Source organism: Canis lupus, chromosome 34, assembly GCF_048164855.1.
Source record: "Canis lupus baileyi chromosome 34, mCanLup2.hap1, whole genome shotgun sequence".
In the NCBI taxonomy this organism is placed as follows: domain Eukaryota; kingdom Metazoa; phylum Chordata; class Mammalia; order Carnivora; family Canidae; genus Canis; species Canis lupus.
This window is the reverse complement of record NC_132871.1, coordinates 19919908-19934965: the sequence shown is the minus strand read 5'-3', so window position 1 is coordinate 19934965 and position 15058 is coordinate 19919908. Positions and strand designations below refer to the sequence as shown.

The 15058-nt window shown below is 37.6% G+C and overlaps 1 protein-coding gene across 4 annotated transcripts in view; it reads right to left on the bottom strand.

Annotated features, from left to right (window-relative positions):
- The window catches only part of GALNT3 (polypeptide N-acetylgalactosaminyltransferase 3), a 93960-nt gene that overhangs the window by 27194 nt on the left and 51708 nt on the right, over window positions 1–15058 (bottom strand). The window lies entirely within an intron of this gene.

Sequence of the window (15058 nt, the reverse complement as noted above, 5' to 3'; positions counted from 1 at the left end):
GGAACAGTCGTCTTTTATTAATTGCTGATCACTTGAAGATTCCAACATAAATCTCCCAGGGACTTTTATGTGACTTTTTTATATGACTTTTTTGTCCTTTGCTGCTAATATGCAATATCAGGCTTCCATTAATGGAAATTACACTCAACATTAAGCGTCTCTATGAGTGGTCTTCAACTCTGGATACACATTAGCAGAAAGCTCTTTTAAAAGAGTGCCTTAGGCTTCCTTCCCCTCTAGAGAGTTTGATTTAACTGTTTGAGGGTCAGGGCCTTGGTCCTGTTTTTGTCATTATTTTAGGCTCTCCAGATAATTCTAAAGGGTAGCAAGTACTAAGAATTACACTGGTGTAGGTCATAAGACTTTGGGCAAATCAATACTAGCACCTCATAAGGAAAGGACTACATTTATCCAAAGGCAATCCCACTATTAATTTCTAATATTCCAAAGACAGGTTTTTCAAAATAGATTCTTGATAGAAAATGAGAAAAAGTTATTTTGACATGAAGAGATTAAATCCAAAGCAAGAATGACCCAAAGTTTCTTGAAAAGGCTTAGAGATTACTGCTGATATAAATGAGACACTGGTTCTACTGCAAATTAGTGTTGTAAAATAATTTTTTACATATTTTATTCCCATCAAAAAGATGGAAAAACACAAACTCTGAACAATAAAATACATAATCCAACACAATAAATGAATGGATTAAAGAAAACCAGGATTCTTAATTCCCATTGCTGGGAATAACATCATGTTCCTAGACCTCACTACTTACCAAATTTGAAGACCTATGTGAAAACAGCCAATGAAACAAAACAAATTTCTTCTAGAATCAACAACTTCCAATTAAACTCAGAAGTTTCAGAGATGAAAAAACAATAAATCAGCCCAACAGCAAATTCAAGATATAAAATGATTAGCAGATGACGGTCTTGTTCTTACTGAACTCTTTCTAAAGCTTTAAATATACCTATCTAAAATGGTCACTTGCTAATTATAGAACATCAGATTCATAGGAGATAGGAATACCATGAAATCTTTTTTAAAACTAGAAAAAAATAATTTAAATTCAAAGACCTTCTAAATTCTAAATTTCTAAAATTAGAAAAAAATTAAAATTCAGAAGCCCTCTGATCTTAAAAAATATCAATGTATATGGTACTTTACATGTAGATATTACAAAAGTGTACTAATAATAAATAAAAATATCCACAAAATGATATTTTAAAAGGCTAAAACCATATGCATGAGTCTAGCAATCTGAGACTGGGTTAAAATCGATGGATGATTATTGGGGCAAAAACATATTTCTATAGGAACAGAAAGAAGTAAAATACCACAAATTAAAATAACCTAACCACAAAGCTGTGGCTTCCACTTATGTGGACTATGGTTTCTCAAACTCTAGTGTGACAATGAATCACCTGAGGATGTTGTTTAAATGTAGATTCAAATGGGAAAAGATCAAGATAAGATCCATTTTTAGTGTCTGTTTGTTCCTTCCAGGTAAAAAAGACACACTGCAAAAACATTAGTTATTAGTTTAACTTAAAAATTCCAACTGAAGCAATCCTCCAAAGTAGAAAAGTAGTGAAAAGCAGAACATTTCATAACTGCACGTGAAAATAACATTTAATAAAAAAGAGGAAAGTAGTTCTTTCCATTTCTTATTCCTATATTTGTGACAATAAAATTTTACATCCTCAGGGATTCAGGGTCTAGTTCCAGGTGACTTTAACTGGCACAAAACCTAATTGGTATATGAAACTTGCTTGCTATAGCATGAATTAAAACATGCTATAAAGAGTTAAGGGTAATCACAAAAATCTAAAGATTAGCAAAAATGTAGCATATATTGCAAATTAAGAAAAGGACAATATTGCAAAATTAATGTATATTGGATCATTGCCACACATTATCATCTAGATTTCCTAATCAAATTTTTAAAACAAAACAAGAATAAAAAAAAAAAAACTTGCCCTAATAATAAACTTTATGTGCTTGGGCAGAAATTCTATTAAATGCCCTCATCTGCTGGTTAGGGAAGGGAGGAGTGGCAGGAAGTCATTTTTGCTTGTATTCTTTGGTAAAATCAAATGTCATGGTGACTTGCTATTGCGGTTTGTTAGTTTTGATTATGCTTAAGTCCGTGTCTACATCCTCGCCAGCAATTCCTCTGAGCAGGAAGTAACTTGTGGATATATGACAGGTGACAAACATTGATGCAAAGCAAACCGCATGGAGATGGCTACATGCTGCCTCACAGGAGAAGGCAGACATATTCCAAAGATCTCAGCTAAAGACAAAGTATTGTTGTGCTGGCTGGCTGGAAAATGCCACCAGCAGACAACTAACTGCATGCAACTGTCATAGAGCAGGATTACTTTCTGAACAAAAGTGTGTCTCTTGGTTATATGACAAAAAGCCAGAGTTGACCTCCAACAACTCAGAGGCACAGGTTTTAATACAGAAAAGGGTGTGTGGTCAAGCATCCAAATTCTCAGCTAAACTTGGTCAAATAAGCATCTCCATTAACAATATTATCTTTGAAGGTGAAAGGTTATAGACAGGATCTTGATTTGTGGACCAGCCAATTCTATCTTTACAGTTTGGAGCAAACAAGTAATTATGGAACTACACTATCCTTTGTGGGGAGTGTAGGATGGTGGAGAAGGGGAGCTCACATACGTCTCCTGCTACTGTGAATAAATCTGCAGCTGTGAAAGTCTATATGATTATTTATGGCATATAGACAGTAGAGGAATTTTGAGGAGTAATTTGAGTAGTACCACAGATTACCCACTTAACTAGTACTTCCCCTGGGCAGAAGTACCAAATTTTAAAAGATTTGTCTGTCTGTTTACCTTGTAAACATAGTTGATGGCTCTTGGATTAGTAAAGAGACAGAAACTACATAGTGATTTGAAAAAGGAAAGTTTAATCTATTATTAAGAGAGGATTGGAGTAACAAGGAATTTGTTAGTGAGGGTAAAAGAGAATTCTAAATAACATAGTAGTAGATATAAGGGGTGACCACTACCCACAAGGCTGAGATGGGGGCCCAAGGAAGAACCCTCCCCTCGTCAGTGCTGAGATCCAGAGATCTCTACGGAGAGAGCACAGTGTCAGACCCCTGATGGTGCAAAAGTGACACAAGTGTATCACTAGTGAGACCTGCCAAAAAATCTGCCCTCTGGAGTCCCAGAAGAAGCCACTCAGAGATAAATGTCAAACACTGGAACTTGCTAGGTGCTGAAGATAACTGCTGGCTACTGGCTGCTGATGGCACCTGGAGCTAAGAAGCTTGTCCTCTGCAGGAGTCTAGTGCACTTTTATGTATAGCCTGGGTTGATATGGTGGCAGACTGGTGCCTGTGTTAAAATTTGGGCAAGTTACCTAGAAACCCAGTTTTGGGGGTCCCCAGTGTGCAGCACATGTATGAAGCTAAACAGAGTGCAGGGAGCGGTGACCAAGGCTAGGGAACTGGTCCATGATGTCTATGACTCCAGGTCAACACTACTGCTCAAGTCAAGCTCTGAAGAAAGTACAGGGTGGTGGCAGCTCTAGAAAAAGATGTGCTGTGCAGTTACCTGACACTAGGGAAAACTATGTAGAGGCTGAAAAGTAGAAGACAACTATGCCCAGAAAGAGCCTAACCAGAAAGCCACCCTGGAACCAGGAAAGGAAGCACCTTCTGCTTTCAGTGTCCTTCCAGTGTCCCTCCATTATTACAGAGCAGAAGAGAATAAATTTGGAACTGAGAGACAATAAATTGATAAGCAGCACTGTCTACCTTTTCAGCTACTCAGTTTCCATCTGCACACTTTCTCACACATTTGAACTCCTGTACAATAGCAACAACTCCATATTCCACCTAACAAGATGCAAGCATCCTACTTACAAGTAAAGAGGAAACCTCAAAATTAGATGCAGAGTACCAACAGCCATTGTATCCATTACTGTGACAATGTGAATTACTTATCAAATTCTGTCACAATCCCACCTAATATTCTGTTACTTAAAGACTAGTAAACTTCATATCTAACAACTTCAATGTAATATTTTTTTTTAAAAAAGAAAGAAAATATTGCCTCAAAAAAAAAAAAAGTATATTAAGTAGAGTGACAACTGAATGCCCAGATATGTTACTGAAGCCCTCCCGAATTTTTGTGATTCTCATTACCCTCTGGTTCGCAAATGCTTCACTAAAACATCTAAAGCACTTGCTACTTTCTGCTCATCAGATACAGTCAACATAATATTATCAACATAGTAAACCAATGTGATATTTTGTGGATGTTGGGATAATTAAGATTTCTAGGACAGGAGAACTGACCTGGCTCTTGGCCATGCTAGATAAAAGCAAATTGCCTTTGGTGCTCCTTGTAAATTGGTATGGAGAAAAAGCAATTAACCAAGTCAATAGCTACATACTAAATGCCAGAGGCTGTGTTGATTATATCAAGTAAAGATACCACATCTGGGTCGGTAAGCACATTTGGAATCATCCAATGATTAAGTTCGTAATAGTCCATTCATTCTCTAAGATTCATCCAACTTCTGCACAGGCCAAATAAGTGAGTTAAATGAGATGTAATAGGTACCTCAAGTCTTATTTCAAATCTGTGATGGTGGCACTGATCTCAACAACTCCCTTGGGGATACAGCATTATTTCTAATTTACTCTCTTAGAAGGAGGAAAAGTTCTAAGTTCTTCTACTTAGCTTTCCTATCACGATGGTCCTGAATCTATGACTTAGAAAACCAATATAGGGATTCTGCTAGTCATCCAGAATGTTGACTCCAATCATACATTAAGGAAATGGGGAAATAAGCACAGCGTAGACCTGCTGACATGTGGGCCCCCTGTGAGTCAGACTTGAGCTAAGATTCCATCTATTATCTAATTACTATAATTTCCCATTATGACTAGAGGGCCACAAAGTGTATTCTGGCTCCCTAGGAATTAGTAGGAAAGGTCTGAGTATTTTCCCCAAAGCATAGCCTCTCTAATAAATGGCTACATGTCCTTCTGGGGAAGGCTTCTGAGGAAGATTTGTGCAGCCTTCTCAAGACTAGGCCTCAACTTCAATCAAAGGTCTCTGGGCCTGTGAATTGACTTACATTTGGAAACTGGGTAAGAGGTAATGATGCTCAACTGTGGTAACTAAAGCCAACGTTTTTGCCACCAGGCTTAGTGGGTTTTTTTCTGGTACATACACAAAGTGATACTGTGGTAGTGCTCATCTATTTCATTCATCCCGTTTGAAAAACAATGCCTTCTGATTACATCTATGCCCCTGATTTCCATTATTGTATATATCCCTACTTTGTCTTTGGTGGTTAAATGTTGCCCCTTGTCTGCTACTGTAGCATCCCATCATCTCCACTGAAACCAGGGAAGCCTCACATTAGTGAGGCTTTTTTCTCAAAATCTTAGTAAAGGGAGTGTACTGGGGCTGTGTCGTGGAACATAACTGGAGGATGGGCATATAGGTTGCACACAGTAAGTTCAGTGAACATTCCTTTCATGAAGGAGTCCCAAAACTCACAAGTAATAAACAATTTCTATCCACTCATTCTCTCTCTTGAAGCCTCAGACTATTAGGGATAGGGGAATGTGGAAACAAATGAGTAAGACTGCTTGCTGCTCCATTGCTATCACTTTGCATTTCTACAGGCTTATCTACAATTTACGAGGTAATCATTCTCCACATCTCAGCTTCCATTCCTATCTTTAAAAGTGTCAGCAAACTTTCTATAAGTCGCTAAATAGTAAATAAGTTTTATTTTGTGGGCCGTATGAGTAGTTGTGCAACTACTCAATTCTCTTTTTGTTGTGCAAAAGCAATCATACACAATACACAAACAAATGGGCAAAGCTAATTCCAATAAAATTTTGTTTACAAAAACAGGTCAGGGATAGAATTTGGGCCAAGGGCTGTTGTTTGCCAAGCCTTGGTCTAGAAATCCAAAAAAGCTTCAGGCTGAGCATTTACATTATTTCCCTGTACTTACCCAGTCTCCATTAGCTTCCACTTCCCAGATGTAAAAGAATCAAATAGTCCACAAATCCACATTATTAAAAAAAAAAATTAGGCATAAAAGCAATGTCTGTCTTAAGATTAGACTATATTTACACCTATTTCGAAATTACAGACTATCCCTCCACTTATCTAGTCACCACCTGAAATTCCTGCATTACACACCCCTCATGGGTAAAGCATGAAAAAGTCTTATTAACACATTTCAGTTGGAAATAAACCAGGGTCAGACTAAACTTTAATTCTTCTCAAAAGCCAACGTCAAGACCATTCATAGACAATTACCACACACTGAGACCCATGAGAATGCTGAATGCAAAGCTCCATACAGGGAAGGAAGGGAGGGGTACCTAATTCTGTGGTATTTGTACTTACTTTAGGCAAAGGGGAGAGGCCCTGAGAGATCTTAAGGTGATGACCTAATCTCACATCTGAAATTTAAAATGGTTATTCTTGAAGCTGTGCTGAATATGGATTTGGGGGCAGTTGGTGGGGTGGGGTGGGGGTAGGCAGTCAAAAAGAAGACTGAAGGGGATTAAAAGACTATTAAAGTAATCCAGGTGAGAGATTGAGTAGAAGGGGTGTGGAGACTTGGGAAGAGATCTGGGAGTTAGCGTTAGCTGAATTCAGCAAATGAATCGATGAGGAGGCTGGGAACTTTGTTAAATTGTTAAGTGTGCAAAGATGAGTTCTTGACTTGTTGAAAAAGACCAGCTAATGAGTGCTCTGTTCTAGATTATCTGCAGAGGAGGACCTAGAGCTAAAAAGCAGGTTATGAGGCCATGAATGCTAAAAGAGGTAATGATAGAAGGCAAAGGGTATAAGGAGATTGATGAGCCTTGAAAAGCAGCAAGTCTTAACCAGTTCAGAAAGATGGGTCAAATCTGAAAAAACAAAGGTCATGGTCAAAAAGCTCAAGTAACACAAAGAAAATAATAATTTTAATGGAATATTCCTCAGCCATTAGAAATGACAAATACCCACTATTTGCTTCAACGTGGATGGAACTGGAGGGTATTATGCTGAGTGAAATGAGTCAATTGGAGAAAGACAAACATTATATGTTCTCATTCATTTGGGGAATATAAATAATAGTGAAAGGGAATAGAAGGGAAGGGAGAAGAAATGGGTAGGAAATATCAGAAAGGGAGACAGAACATAGAGACTCCTAACTCTGGGAAATGAACTAGGGGTGGTGGAAGGGGAGGAGGGCGGGGGTGGGTGAGAAACGAACTAGGGGTGGTGGAAGGGGAGGAGGTCCACCAGCAACTGGGTGGCGGGCACTGAGGGGGGCACTTGACGGGATGAGCACTGGGTGTTATTCGGTATGTTGGCAAATTGAACACCAATAAAAAATAAATTTATTATTAAAAAAAGAAAGAAAATAATAATTTGCATCAGAAACCTTTCAGTTCAGAAATCTGAACTATTAACTGTCCCCCAAAAGGACCCGCTTTGCCATCAGGTATTTAGTACCAGGTGTTCTTTCATCCTTACCCCTATCCATCTGACTCAGAATTATCAAACTCACAAGATATCACACTACTTGCCTCCATCAATGTATCAATCGGTGTGAGGATAACTTCTAGAAATTTATCTCACAGATATGCTATTATGCTAGTAGAATGATAACCTGTAAGTCTACACAGTAAAGCATCATTTAACATCAAAATGCTGGAACAACCGCCAACTCTACCAATAGGAAAATAAGTTATAATAGATAAATTATGATAGAGTCATATGATGGAATATTATGCCAAATTAAAAACAAATAAGGTACTTTATATGCTGATATGAGGTTTTTTCCACAATAAGTTAAATTTTAAAAAAGGATTCATCTGCATTCTTATGTATGTATTTATATACATTACATTATACATAAATTACATACATAAGAATGCAGATGAATCCTGCATATATGAATATGAATATATATATATATATATTCATAAAATGTAAGCACTGTTTTCTCACAGGGAAGAAAACCAGGTGTCAGAGGGCAACAGCAAAAGGAAGACGTATCATATACAGCTCCTTACTTTTTTAAGATTTTGGAGCATGTGGATAGAGTAACTATCTAAAAAATACGCTGGAAAAAATTGAAAGTGGAATAAAGATTTTCTGACAGATATCTCAAATTTCTTAATTTCATTCATTATTTCTCAAGAAGCTACTGGGGAATGTATTTGATCCTCATGAGAAAGTAAATAAACAACAAAATCATCATATTTAGGAAATAGGGACTCCAACAGAAATGTCAGCAAAGAAAAATCCCAAACAATTGCTATGGAACAGGTCTAGAAACAATAGCCCAAACTGGAACAAGAGGACAGAGAGCTTCAGAAGAAACCAGTAAATCGGTGTGATTATGTGGGAAAATCATACTGAGAAGATGTGGGAGTATACAGAAATAGAAATGGATATGTGGAAAAAGCAAGCAATTTTTTCTTAAATGAATTATTAACTCCATGATTAAAACAATTTTACTCAGACTCAACGATACACATTATTGCAAAGGGCAAATACTGGAAGAAACTCCTAAAAAAGGTTAAAGTTGTTTCTGGAGGCAGCAGGACTGGGGGAGATGAGAGGTGACTGGATTTAGTTGCTGTTGCCATTGTGAGCCTTTTAATAATTCTAATTTTATTTACATATAAGCAGGATAGGAGTACAGGATTTGGAATCAGACAGCTTGGATTTGAAGACTGGCTCTGACATTGCACTGGCCTCATAGATGGTGGTAAATTACTTAATTTCTCAATTTTCCTGTCTCTATAATAGGGAGAAAAATAGCATGTACCTCATTGAGTGACTTTGAAGATTAAATGTGTAATTCATATAAATTGCTTAAAATATGCCTGGCACATAAGTGCTCAATAGTAAAATCATAAATAAGGGCTAATACTTACTAGGACAACAAATATTAACTTCTGTTCCTTGATAAAAATATAAAGGTATTAATCACTAAGATCTAATTTTTAAAATATAAGCCACATATTAAAATATGCTCCTTCTGTGAGAAATCTCACAAAGTTGATACTCCCAGGTACTAAGTGGGACTTAATTTCTTGAGACTACAGTCTTCACTGTAATCCATAGTTGGGGTGGGGAGTGGGGGTGCAGGGGAAGACTGGTGAAATATTCTACTTAGTGCTGGAAAGGGGGAGCTCAAACTGGAATCTGAAGGGTGAGCTTTGGCTAGATAGGCCAAAGGAGGAGGGAAGAGCGTTCCAGGCAGGGATGATGACACTTGAAAAGACAGAGGCAGGAGGAACATGATATGCAGTGTGTGCACTACACAGGAGCTAAATGGTGGTGCCAGGCCTTTAGGCTGAGTCAAGCAGCTTGCCTTATCCTAAGGCAATAAAGGGCTTTAAGTAGTTTTGAATGTTTTGAAAAAAAAATCCCTCTGGGTACAGCATAGGGAACTAACCAAGAAGTATTCAGATAATCAGGAGGGAGGCATTCGCAAAAATCCAGGCAAGAGATGATGGTAGTGACAGGAATGGAGAAAAGTAGATGGATTTGAAAAATATTTATGTTAAGAGGTAAAACTGACAGATGCCTTTTTTTTTTTTTTTTGGTCTAGTCTGATTATATTATTTAAGTAAAAGCTGTCCCCCTTAACTTCTCACCAATAGCAATATACTCAGTTGTAAAACATTTATAAACAGAAACTAAGATTTCAATCACAAAGTTAACTCCAGTAATAAATGGTAAAACTCAGATCTTGGAACAAAACCAGAAGGCACAAAAATAACAGAATTCAAAAGAATAAGATGGAGATAACAGCAATCTAAATTAAATAGACTAATTAAGTACATGAAACAAGTTTCCTAATTCCTCAATTTCTGTGGTTGCTGCCCATAAAAAAAAAAGACTATACTGACTGCCCAGTGTCTCCCCGTGCTATTTTCACCCCAATATTTTTACTCCACAATAGGCTTAGAGGAAAGAGAAATATTCCATGTTTTGTAAATATCTAAAAGTGATGTGTGTATACACAAGCACAAAAGCAGACTATATTAAATCATATATGTAAAGTTCATGATAGAAGTATGCATAGGACGTCGCCCCCCAGCTCAGGTGTATGTGGAGGTGTGTGTGGGTTGGGGTGGGGGGAGGTATGCAGTTTCCTAAGTGACGTAAGATCTCAACTGAGTCTTAAGAACCAGAAGAGTTCTAGAGATACAGATAAAAAGTAAGGTATCTCAGCAGTGGAAAGTAACAAAAGCACATAGGAGGAAACAATGAAATCCGTTGTTGGAACATAAAATTTTGGTTTACAGAGTAAAACCATAATTAAGCAAGGGCCAGTTTCTGTGGTACCATTTTAAGGACCATGGGTTCTATCCTGAACTACGTGAAGTTATTAAAAGACTTAAGCATAGTAGAGAGAAATACAAGTTTATATTTTTAGCTGAGGGGTTCTGCTGAGGATGGATTTGAGCTTAACACCATCTGGTGAGATATCAGGTAGCAGGTGGCTATGGCACCCCAGTTAGGAGTTCATGAGATCCTGAACTAGAACAGAAGTAGGAGAATTTGAGAGGGGGGGAAAGGGCAGAAGATATTAACAGATTCAGTCATCTAAAAGTTGTGGAGGTTAAGAGAGTAAAAAATCACCTCTGGATTTCTGCCATGACCCCTGGATAGTGGTGCAGATCCATAACCCATTCTCCAAAATACCTGGAACCAAAATGTCTTAAAATTCAGAATATTTTGAAAAATAGAATAAAGCAAAATTCAGAGTATTTTTGGATATTAGGAAGGAGATATGGTTTGCATACCCAATAAAAGAGTATGCCCCCAGCAGTGCCTGGAACAGTACCATGTAATCAAATATCATAGTATATCTGCAGCAAGACACATCCCACCAAGTGGAATAGATGATAAATAGCTGACAATGCATTTAGGTTTTGTAGAAAGTTGAGTTCAAGTTTTACTGACAAATGAGTTCCCAAAAACATTTTGGTTTTCAGAGATTTTGGAGGGGGGGTGGTTGGGGATTGTGGATAAGAAATGTTAAATGTAGTAATACCTATAAATAAAATATAGGAAGTAAAACAGGTTGTTTTTGTCTTTGACAGGGTGAAGGTTCTTATTTACTCGTGTATAATCTCAGATAATTATGACCTCTTAAAAATGTCCGGCGGGCAATGGTATAGATGAACGAACTAGTTGGGACAGTTTGAAACTAAAACAATTACAGGGAAAATGTATACTCAGGGAAGTATTCTCCACTTAGTGCCAAAAATATGAGCCCAACTCAGAGAATGACTCAAGGAAACTTCATCTGTCAATAGCCACTAATGACCTAGAATTTAGAGTCCCACTTGTCTCTGCTTTACCACATAAATTAATGCATTTCGGTCTTTTGCCATTACTGGCATTGATTTGAATTCAATGTTGCTATTAGCAGTACATTAATTGTGTTAAAATCACCCGAATTATATAAAATGAATTATTCTGATATTAACTAGATGCATAATTGAGTGACTGAAAATATGTCCTTCTCAATCAGATTTTCTAACCATAAAAGATCTGTCATAACAAATACATTTTTTCGACACTTTATGAACCAGAGAACTGAATATGTTCTGAAGATGATTTCGGCCTAGATCATTTCCAAAATATTAAATATACTACTTTTCTTTTGGAGGAAAATTCCTTCTATCAGGAGTTAAAATTAAAAGCTTCTATGGAAAGTTTAGTCATCCTATCAGAATTTCCAAGCCTGTATCCCTACAGGTCACTTAGGAACCTAATCCAATCTCTCAATCTCCCAATCTAGTCATTTTAGGGGTTAGAGGTCTGATTCCTAGAGTTTGTCTCTTATAACTGTTTCGTAGTAAACAAACAAACAAAAATTAACAGACTACAAACCAAGAATAAACTGGATGTTTACTCTAACAGTTTTTTTTAACACTCCATCTAGCACTATTAATATGCCATAAAATTTAGAATTTAGAATAGAGCTGAAGATAATTATTTTTCTCTTACAAACTTGACAATTGTTACCATCAATATCCCTTCAGGAAAACCCTTCCAGTTTTTCCTGTCCCCAAAACATACTACAGTATATTTTCAGTATACATTTAAAATACAATAATGTACAGTGAGGTTTCACTGTACATTCCTATGTTTGATAAATTTAGTCTAACACCAACTCCTAGAGTCTCAAGCCCCCCAAGAAACGTTTAATGAGGATTACAATATAATTATATATTTTTAAAAATGTACAGCTTGCTTTTCTTTCTTTCAAGTATGTGTGTGTGTGTGTATGACACAGCACACCAAGAGAAAAATCAGCCTTCAAAATGCACATTCAATAGGATGCCATTATTTGCATTATAGGTTCCAGCCCATTTGTGGTCATAGAAAAATCAATCCAGTGTGACGAGACCAGTATTTTTTAAATAATAGAGAAAATCCACATTGTGAGGTTAAATATTGTTTTGTGAGCCTTGTTTCATATATATATATATATATATATATATATATATACACACACACACACACACACATAGAGTGTACTGCATTGAAGGTTAGAATATATTTCTTATTGAAGACTACAGTCCAAAGAGAAGTTTTAAAAATACTAATGTTGAAGAACTGTGCTCTCCAGCCAAAAATCTTGAGTGTTGCCAATGGAGGAATGACCCTGGGCTGCTGCCTCATAAAATATATTTTAGGCCAATACAATAAAAGATCAGAAGACTAAATTATATTGTCCGTGTTGACTCAAAAAACTAACTGTGGCTCTGAAATACCAAGAATGGATTAAACATCTCAATCCACATGGCATCTTCAATACACATGTGATCTACAATAAGAGAAGAATGACATTCTCACTCATTCTCCCTGGAGTCAGGCATCATCTGGACAAATAGAAATTAGGGCAAATCAGAGCTGGACAAAGAACAACAGACTATTTTGTACTCACAAAGGCCTTACACACTCTATGAAAGACAAAAAGATAAACATCTTATGATAAGTGGGATTAAGGGTGGTGAGATAACATGAGCCTTAAGTCTCTGGAAATAATAATGCCATGTCTACCACTAACTTGCTGGGTGAACTGAAGTTAGAATACCTCTCTCAGCTTTGGTTTAATCACAAACTGTATGGACTGACTGAATATCCAAAGTGAGAAAGAAATCCTGATGATGCTAGGGTAAGAGAAGATTCTTGATTTAAGGCCTCATTACCTTAATCTAGGAAAGTTTTTTGTTTTTTTTTTCATTTTACAAATAGTTTAACTGAGGCACACTGTTACACTAGCTAATGCAAACATGTTACATTTCTCCTTTAAGAGTAAAGGTAGTCTAATATCTGGCTCAATAATCAATGGAAGTTTAATACTCTAGATTTGAGGTGCAACATCTACATCTAATTTTTAAAATAGTATTTAACATATGTTCTTTCTCTGTATGGAGAGAAGATTAGGAGGGCCAGCCAGGGCCTTTGGACAAAAGCAGAAGCCACTGCTTGAAAATATCATAATTATATCCTGTTTGTGTGGTTGACTTTACCTTTAACTGCACGTTAAAAAAACTAACTAAAAGAGAGAGAGGGACGTCTGGGCGCTTAGCGTTTGAGCGTCTGCCTTTGGCTCAGGGTGTGATCCTGGGATCTGGGATCAGGTCCCACATTGGGCTCCTTGTATGGAGCCTGCTTCTCCCTCTGCCTGTGTCTCTGCCTCTCTCTTTCTCTCTGTGTCTCTCATGAATAAATAAAATCTTTTAAAAAAATAAAATAAAATACGAGAGAGAGAGAGGCAAACCATAAGAGACTCCTAACTATGGGAAATAAATTGAGGATTGCTAGTGGGTGGGGGGGATGGGGTAACGTGTGATGGGCATTAAGGAGAACACTTGATGGAATAAGCACTGGATGGTATACACAACTGATGAATCACTGAACTCTATCTCTGAAACTAAATAATACAACATATGTTAAATAAATTGAATTTAAATTTAAAATTTAATAAAAACAACAACAATGAACTATAGGAATTGCCAAGGCATTTTGTTAAGAGTGCAATTTAAAATATATTTTTAAAAACCAGCAAAGATAGAAGTAAGCAAATGCAGACACTGGAATTGCCATTTATTATTAGAAACCTCTGTAAAAATGCTATAGTTAAAGCGATATAAAAAGAAAGATGCTTGGTACAAATAAACTGTTCAGAATGCTCAACATGTATGATAGACTTCAGATATTAAAAGTAAAAGTTAAATTTAAAGAATTCTAATTGTAGGGTATGACTTAAGCCTCATGTCTTTTAGCCACAGACTCAAAGAAAATGTATACAGCAAAAGGGGCAACAGCGTTCCTCACAACCAGAAAATGCAGCAACTTTCTTATTTTTTAACAATGGATTTTTGAATCTAATTGTCTTCATTGTATAACTTTCATAGCACATTATGCTGGCTTAATAACACTTTCTAAAAATCAGAAGAATCGTTAACTCCATGGGGTTCTAAAAACAGCAACAGCTCTCTGATGAGTTTGAAGCCAAGTGTCTCTGAGGAGTCACGGGAGAAGGAAATAAAAGAGGAAGGTAAGCACCGTTTTCACCCTCAAGTCTTAAGCTTCAGAAAAGCCTAATTAGGCCGGGAAAGGAATTTGGGCCTGGCACACCCAGGTTCAGTGGTGGCAGGATCCCGAAACAAAGTTTCTCTGGACCTTTGCGTCCTATGCGCCGGCAACGCAGCCCGCGACACCCGGTCCCTAAGTCAACAGGTCCTCACGGAGGCGGCGCGGCGGGTGAGCGGCAGCTGCAGCCTCCATCAGGCCCGCGGGGCTGCCCTGGCTTAGGGAGCGCACCCGGAAAAGTGAGGCCCGGGGGGGGGGGGGGGGGGAGGGAGGGAGGGAGGGAGGGAGGGAGGTCCGCGTCCCGACCGCAGGGCGCTTTCCAAACCACTCGGAAACCATTTAAAGGGCTCGGCGGCGGGCGGCTTCCAGCCCAGGACTGTCTGGGGTCCGGCTGGGAAAGCTGCCTGGCAAA